The 9351-nt window shown below is 34.4% G+C and overlaps 1 non-coding gene across 1 annotated transcript; it reads right to left on the bottom strand.

Annotated features, from left to right (window-relative positions):
• Positions 1-7875: 7875 nt before the first annotated feature.
• On the bottom strand, positions 7876-7966 carry Trnam-cau (transfer RNA methionine (anticodon CAU)). Its single transcript is given in 2 exon segments — positions 7876-7911; positions 7930-7966. It is a non-coding gene; the product is annotated as a tRNA-Met (tRNA).
• Positions 7967-9351: the final 1385 nt, after the last annotated feature.

The following is a 9351-nucleotide window of genomic DNA, read 5'->3' as shown; positions in this document are numbered from 1 at the left end:
AAAAACAGTAGATGTGTGGTATAGTGCAAGCTCTTTAAACCAGCTATTGTATGGAATAATATGGATGTATGGTATTGAAAATTAACACAGTGTTATTATTTTAATTCTCTGGTACAAAAATTACAGTTTCCAAAAAACTTGAAATGGATGATTATCTTCTGAAACAGTATTTTGCCTAACGTCAGAGACCTGTTTATAATGTGTTTCGAATGATGCTGGCATACACAAATTCCAACAATGCTTAAACATAATGAAACAGTTAATACAGCTGAAACTTTCTTGACTTCTACGAGCGTCAGTTCTTCGGGCATCAGGTTTCCAAGTGATCTTCCGTTTGCAATAGCAAACGCATTGTCGCTCTTTATTAACACGGTAGCGTTCTACGCCGTTCACCGAGCAAAGCGCACGCCGAGATTGTGCAGGTTTCATTCGCGCTTCCTAATATTTTGTCACGTGCTGACATCGCTGTGTTTTATGATTGAACAAAGTTTATACAATGCTATCTACCGAAGATTACTAAAGGCGGCAACTGGAATATTAATTCCGTTAAAATATGTTACATTGACCCTTATGAGTTTAGACCGCCTTATTTCGTTTGCCGACAATAGGATCTACATCCGTTATATTACATATAGTAGGGCAAGAAATGTATCTCTCTTCATTTGGATCATATTTGCTTCGTATATTTCTGCAATAAAAAATTATTTCTGTGACCCCTTTTTCCTAAGAATGGTCGGATTCTTGCATTTCGCTCATGATGTATAACGCCGGCGCACTTTCTTTTATTGTGATTGTTGTTTCGTACACAAATTACATATTCATAATAATCAGAATTAAAACCATGATAAAACTAAACGGCGGACCAAGCCGAGTTCAAGAACTGTTAGGAAGATCTGGGCGATCAACTGAGTTAGTTTTGTCTTACATAATATCAACAACACTATCACTAATGCTGGTGGTCATTGTCTTTGTGATCAGATCTATTACAAACGATCATATTCAAGCGAACATCTTTTTTAACCTATTTCATTTGAGCAACGTTTTGGCTGATCCGTGCTTGTACGTGTTCTGGTTCCGACAATGCAAGATTTTCTACAACTGATCTCCATCTGTATGCCCTGGTTAAAACCACGTATTGAAAGAATGCGGATATAAATATTTAATATAGTAACATATGAACCTGCTCAACAAAATTGAATCATCTGCCAGTGTGTGAATCGATGTTGTATATGATGAAAGAACTTAATGAATTTAAAATTAAACTTAGCTGAAAAGTTATATAAAACAATTCGCGACGAGAAACGCGAGTATAAAATTTCATTGACCTATTAATAAAAGTCCAGTGCAACATGACTGAAACATTCAATTCAAGAAATTAATCATGAGTGAGCAAATGCAATTTTAAGGTTGGATGGTTGATTACGGACTTCGCGTATTGCTAGAACATTGACGTATAGAACAAACAGGGTCACAATGAAAATGCAAAACCGGAACGTGAGGTAATATGTAAAACTCCTGAAGAAACTCAGAGGCACTTGGATCTTTTGTTTTCATACTGTTGCTCATGGGGTTTAACTGTAAATACTGCAAAAACAAAAATAATGGTTTTCGAAAACGCGGGGCACTATTAGCAAATAAAAAATGGATCTATAATAGACCAACCAATCGAAGCAGTTGATGATTTTAACTATCTAGGTACTGTTTTTAACAACACTTGGAACTTTAGTAAAAACATTAAACATCTTAATAGAAGTCCTTGAAATCCTTAAATGTTCTATTTTGTAAATGCAACTACTTTGATCTTTCACCAAAAACATTTTGTCATCTATTCGATGCATTTGTATCGCCAATTCTTAATTATTCATATTCATGAGAAGTTTGGGGTTATACCAAATCCAAAGAATTAGAAAGAATACACCTTAAATTTTGTCAAAGATTATTAAGCGTACGAATTAATGCGTGTTCTGCTGCAGTGTACGGCGAACTGGGCAGATACTCACTGTATATATACAGATACATAAGAATAATCAAATATTGGTTAAAAATCAAAGACGGTGATAATATTATATTGAGAGTTGTGTATAACGAGGCCCTTAAAGATTGTATTAGTTGGAAGAAAAATTGGGTCACGAAGGTGAAAACTCTTCTGAACGAATATTGATTTGCGTACTTTTTTGAAAATTACCAGTACCTTAATAATAATGTTTTTCTCTCTGAGTTTAAATGCAGAGTCATTGACAGTTTTAAACAACATTGGTTTCACACACTTGAAAGTCCAGTTTTATTTTTGTACATAGAATTTAAAATATCATTTGAATATGAAAAGTATTTAGATATCTTACCCAAAAGTCTCAGATTTTACTTCTGGAGATTAAGAATGTCATGTCATCTTTTAAGAATTCAAACAAGTAGGTTTAGTAATAACCGCATAGCTAGGGAAGAAAGATATTGTATTTGTTGTAACTCACGTGATATTGAAGATGAATATCAGTTTATTATAATCTGCCCATATAATACAGATATTGGGAAAAGATACATCAAAATTTATTATCTCAAACGGCCATCAGTATTTAAATTCTAAAGCCTTATGAGCACATGAAATACAGATGTTCTCATTAAGTTGTCTGTTTTTGTGAAAGAAGCTCTGATAATTAGGAAATCCTTATTGAATGTTGTTTAAATATCAGCAGAACTGTTAAGTTCCACGGGTTCGGTTGTGTGTTTGTTTGTTGATTGCGTGTTTGTTTTATGTATATAATCCTCATAATGCAGTATAAGTACATGCAACAACATGAGGTGATATAGAAATGCGTGCTTGTGTTTACACATTTAATGCATTATGTGTTTTTATTATTATAATGATCCGTATCGTCTCTACTTTATTATATACCTTTTACATTTCTCTAGACGACCAAAGAAATAATAAATATCTACTCGTATACAGATGTGAAATATACGAGCCTGATTGTTAAATTTGTTGCCATAGTTTAATTTGTGTAATTTTAATTTGTTGTAGACATTAACAAAAATGTGCACTGTCTATCAATATTATTAGCATATTCATCCACTTTATATGCGTAAGATAATCCAATCTCCATTTTTGTTTATTTTACATAAATATAAACAGCATGATAATCGATTGCCACCTGTAACAATATGTTTATATATTGCGATTGTGTCCAACCACTATCATGTATTATGTAATACGTTATGTACACTAATTATTATTGTACACCCACTTTCTTTTTCACGTGACCTTTTGAAATGTATAATATAACATGGCTAAGACAGACGCTGTACTATGTAAAAGTCGAAATAAAGTTCTCTTCTGTTCTGTTCTGGCAAGATGATAACGTGAATAACTCCCATATTATCAGGGTCCTTATCATCCTGATGAACCAAACAAATTGCAAGGCGGATACAACTTTACAGTTGTGGTGACTGTTGGGATAGGAAATATAAACTCATGAATGATATCATTTAAATGTTCGGAAACGTTTTTCTGTGTGTGTGTGTGTGTGTGTGTGTGTGTGTGTGTGTGTGTGTGTGTGTGTGTGTGTGTGTGTATGCGTGTGTGTGTGTGTGTGTGTGTGTGTGTGTGTGTGTGTGTGTGTGTGTGTGTGTGTGTGTGTGTGTGTGTGTGTGTGTGTGTGTGTGTGTGTGTGTGTGTGTGTTGATTCTCATGTTTGTCGCATATTCGCCGCATGAATTGTGAGTAATTGTAGTAAAACCACATATACGTGTTAGTAGATACACATAATACTACGGGAGTTCACATCATATGTGTCCTCACATGGTTTATTCTGAGTTTATTTCTCCGCCATCAAAATATAGTGTACGTTAATATTTAACCCTCAGTTTTCTTTCAAAACATTCAATCACACATTCAAAGCCGCGTCATGCGAAAATAGGTCTTATGTTGTTTAGTTCAGCATAGCTCAAGCTCAGCCTGTGCATTTGCGTAGTCTTGTCAGAGGCGATGCTGTCCACAATAACACCACTCGAGGTTTTATGGTCTCATTATGTATCTCCTGAACAGACTGAGAGATTCGCAGGCTGGGTGGGCTATAGCTATGATTGGCGCATATGGCATAAGGATCATTTTCGCATGATGCTGGTCTTTTGAAATTACATTGCGAGTTGTAAATGGAATATTTTAGCACAATGTATTTCGATATGAAATTGAATAAAAAAGCAGGGTAGCCTATTCAGGCGTTGAGGAACGACTTCCAGACGTGCTGACCGAGGACGGGAAACATTTATGGTTAGATAATTAAATGATTTTTTCTTGACGTGACTCTTTACTATTTCGGTACTTTTTTTTTTAAAGCAAAACGTGCAGCTAGTAGTCCGGAATTCCGTAAATTGAACAGTGCTGCATTCTTTACGCTGAGCACAGACACGGTGATGCAGCCAAATTTCAGGGGATTTCTCTCGATTCAGCCTCTAACATATTCGAATTTGTTCATTCGTGCCTGCTGACGTAATGTAGACGTCATTTAAAATGAAAAGCTGGGTAAAACAGCTACGCTGGAAAAGCGCACTATACCGATGTTAAGGTAAGAGATTGGTTGACACAGTGTGAACTACTAGGGTAACAAGTAATGTACAACAGCAAAGTAAGGATAAACAGCGCCCTCTTTTATTTGGTAAAAATATGAACATTACATAGTTACTACATAATGCAGACAATATAAAATATATTATCACAGCAATATACATAGCAAACCATGGAATGCACACACAATACCAAGGATAACACAAAAAAGAGAAAAATGATGTTTACTTATTTCCATTGTGGTCCTTGATATTGGTGGCAGTAACCATGAAACAGTCATGTATTAGATATTTAATAATGTATATGTAACAAATATGTACTGTTAAATAAAGTATATTACTGATTAAGAATGAACAAATATAATCACATGTTCATTATTATCACAGAAGTTGCTTAAGAAAGTTACACACTGCATATGTAGTTAATAAACACACTTTGTAGCATACTATAAGTTTAAGAATAATTATGAGTTCCTTGCATCTTAATGATCATAAGACTTAAAAATGTATCACAGTATTTTAACAGAACATAAAATTCATACTAAAAATTATACTATAAAATGCTATAAAGACTAAAAAATGTTTCTTGATGGCACCCTTGAAATTGTTAGGTTTAGTTACACCCCTGATGTTTTGAGGAAGATTGTTCCATAAACAGATACCATTATATGTAAATGTTTTAGAACCAAAACTTCCTACTCTTCGTTTGGAAAAATGACCAGAGTCTTCAAATGTAAAATTTTCAGCAAAATGATCAGATTCTGGCTGAGCTACCATATTAGACCTAGTACAACGATTATGTACGCCAGACACTGGCTTAAAATTCTCACCCATATACTCTGGTGCTAGGCCATTTTTAACCAAATGTACATGACAAAGTATGATCTGTTCTACTGGATTTGAAACAGGCAGCCAACCTTTATGTGAAAACTGTTCGACCAACATGTGATCTGTTATCCATATTCAGAACAAACCTAATCATATTGTTTTGTGTAGTTTGAAGCCTATTTTTAAGTGACTGAATAAGACCAGGGTACCAAAAAGAGCAGGCATAGTCAAAGTGGCACTGTATAAGGGACATGACAAGGAGTTTTCTGGTGTGCAATGTTAAGAACTTACTATTTCTGTATAGGAACTTTAAACTCGAGTTTGCCTTTGTAATAATTGACCTAGCAATGGTTTTACCAAACAGGAACTGGTCCAATATAGCACCTAGGTACTTAACAGAACTTGATGGAGTAATTGACACTTCAAAACAAAGACATTTAACTGAGGATTTGACCTTAGTTTGGGCTTTGAGCAAAACAATATAGATTCTGTTTTACCAAGATGTAGGGAAAGTTTATTGTCCACTAACCACTCACTTATAAGTTCGAGATCGCTAGAAAGAATGCATTCAATTTCTGAAATGTGTTTACCAGCTACCAGGATGCCAGTATCATCAGTATAAAGTTAAATTTTATTTCTTACCACAGCGGCCATATCATTCACATAAATTAAAAATAAAAGGGGACCTAAAATGGAGCCCTGAGGAACACCACATGAGATGGAGGCCTCGGAGGACATAGTACCCGATACGTCAACAACCTGATGGCGATCGGAGAGATAGGAGGTGAACCACCTGACTGCGTCACTATGGAGACCAATAGCCTCAAGTTTCATGATTAAAATACTATGATTGACGGTATCGAAGGCCTTCTGTAGGTCTAACAATATCATACCAATCATCTTACCTTCATCCATCTTAAAACGAATATAATACAAGTGAAAACTAATGCTCGCATATTTTTATTTTATTTATTGTGAACAAAAATCTTATTGAATATTTTGAATTGTATAGTTTCGTTAAAGGAGTTTCCATCAGGAAATTATAATCTTAGTGTCATAGGTATTCGATATTCCAACAACATACATTTAATATGATGGTGATTGAAAATTTTATTTTATATTAACTGGTTCTCATTATACCATTTCATCATATTTGTAATGCTTTCAGAACGTCAAAAAAGAGGCATGTTGTTGTTGTTTTGTCTAAGTTATCTCTATAACATAACTATTATGTTTAACAGTGCACACACCTAGACCTGTGCATTAAGAAACACTCTTTATAAATTTTGTTTTGTTGCATAGTTTTGAAAAATGATTTCCGTCTAAAAACTAAGCTTTGATTTCAAACATTGAAACTAACGGTGGTAAAATGTACTAGCAGTGTGTGTTTCCGTTGTCATGTAAACTAGCATATCGGTATCGGTAGTGCTTGCTCACCAGTTGTTTGCGAATGACCGGTAAAAATGTTCCATACCAATAGTATGTACGCTGCCATTAAAACTGAAGAAAGGAAATCGTACTAGTATACATGACAACTCAACCTTAAATATAAGTTTTTTGCAATTAATTCTCGGAAATCTTGAACAATAAGTATAAATTTACGTAAAACAAAAATGGTAGGTTACAAAACACTATTTAACTTATTTTTAAATCAGGTTTTATAAAATACATGCATGAAAGCGCGTACAATTCATTATGTAACCAAACATAATTTAACTGATTTATTTAATAATCCCATATCGTTGTATCTAAACAGCGCACAACGTAAGTTCCTTCAGTGCTTTGATTTGTGATGCGCACGCTCAGAGTGTACAGCACGATATCTCTGTTATATTTTTAGGCGGTTGTTTTATCGGTAAAGACAACTGGTCTCGTCAATCACTCAAGTGACAGACGCGATATAAACTCAAGGGACCACACGTGCTGCTTCTCAATAGAGTATACTAAGACTGATGCTTGCTACATGCAGCGGTCAGCTATCCTGTACAATCTATATAATTAGACTGACGAATCTATAAATAGACTGATGCAGGGGAAACGGGTAATGTTACAAGCTATAACTAACTGAAACAAATGCACATCTCTTTTCTATGCGAACTTCAAGCTTAAAGGTCATGACGCGTGATTTCTCAAGGGCTTTCATCGCCAATTGAAGCTACCGTTCGGTAATGGTGTTGAGTCTCTTACGTCTGTAGACATATGCCACGTCGTTTTTTAAGACCATCTGATAACATTTGCAAAGTGAGTGCTTTGCCTATATATCAGAATTGACAGCACATGTTTCGTTCTTAAATGAGTGAGTAAGAGTTCGTGTGTTCGGGTATAATAAATCTAGCATCATTTATTATGTAGCTGTTTTATGTTATTGGCCTCTTAATTGTATGAATAGATACATTTGTTCGTTTATTATGCTCTATTAAACTTTTCGTATATATGAAGTTTTGAAAGATTGAACATATAGTGTGAATTGAACGTGGGCTGGTAAAAAATTGCCCAGGGTGAGGATCGAACTCACGACCTTCAGATTGCTCTTTGGCATGTGATTATGAGACTGACGCGCTACCTACTGCGCTACCTAGGCTTCTAATGCTACGTGAGCCGTTAAGTTTAAAAAATGTATAATATTGCTTAATCGGCCGTAACATACATATATTGCTCTGCTTTTAACACTCTTATTATAATCGTTTCGAAAATAAAGCTATGAAACGATTTATACCATTGGCTAAAACTACGATAAACTAAGTGTTTAAAGTAAGAGCAGTGTTTCAGTACTCGTTGTGATAATAACAGTTCATGTATAAACCTGTTTACCTGACACAGGTGTGTTCAAAGAAGGATGATCGTTTAATGATGTCAAAGGGAAGCTACTGTTAAAAATACCAAACTTAACGTATCACAGCGGTTACTTCCCATATTGCCAATGGCGTTAACAGAACAGAGCATACTTTTATTACACATAAACTGTACAGTTTCTAGTATTAAACAAAATGATAGTACAACATACATGAATATAGTAAGTTGATTTAGCAGAAATGTTATAAAATAGTAATTGATGAACTTTACAGATAATTAAACAAAACAAGTTTTAAATCGCATGTTAACGGTGTATCTAGCTACATAATTATGGAACCTTTTTAATATATGAATGCATTTATAATCAGTAAAGTAAATCAGTAATTTGGAGGAGCATAAAATAAAACAATGCGAATCCAAACCACATATTATTTAAGTAACGGCACAATTACGAATTCCGAGTATGCTTAGTGTTTACGTATAATATGTATCAGCATATAGTCTATAATCAGTAAAATGTAACAAAAATAATTTCAAAATGTAACAATAATTATATTTTTGGAGGAGCACATACTATACGTTTGAATCACAATCACATATTAAGGCTTCGGCACTGTACCGGATTATACATAATATTGGCGTCGCACTGGAGTGCGGCGACTAGTATGTAATGCATTTATTTCGCTTATAGGAGGAGAAGTTATTATACGGATCAATGTATATATTTTTGTTTTAAGAATATCTTGCATAGTGGTGATTTTTTGTGTAAATTTGTGTAAATAAGTACTGATTTGTGCCTATTACATTTACTACAACATTTATTGCCAATAATGCAAAGCTAATTGTTTTAATTAATAACTAATCACAGGGGAAAGATCACAGGGACTGGGCAAATACGCGAAACTTTCTGGTTTTGTATAAAAACAAAACATAATCAAAATATATTTATTTTGTGGTTTTTCTAACAATAGCGCAGACTTTTGCTGTTCGAATTTTGGTTAGCGCGTATTTTCTTCAATTTTACAAGACGACAGCGATTACATACGGTTTATTGCTTTATTGATAACCGTTACACAACAGTCACTTATTAAGGCAGTAGGTGCCTAGTGAGATCGGGAATAGTCGGTCGATATCGCCGTATTCGGAAAGCGTTTCGGTTATAAGCGATATCTA

The sequence above is a fragment of the Dreissena polymorpha genome, chromosome 10 (genome assembly GCF_020536995.1).
Source record: "Dreissena polymorpha isolate Duluth1 chromosome 10, UMN_Dpol_1.0, whole genome shotgun sequence".
Classification (NCBI taxonomy): Eukaryota; Metazoa; Mollusca; class Bivalvia; order Myida; family Dreissenidae; genus Dreissena; species Dreissena polymorpha.
Note: the sequence above shows the minus strand (reverse complement) of the source record. Positions and strands in the feature narration are given on the sequence as shown.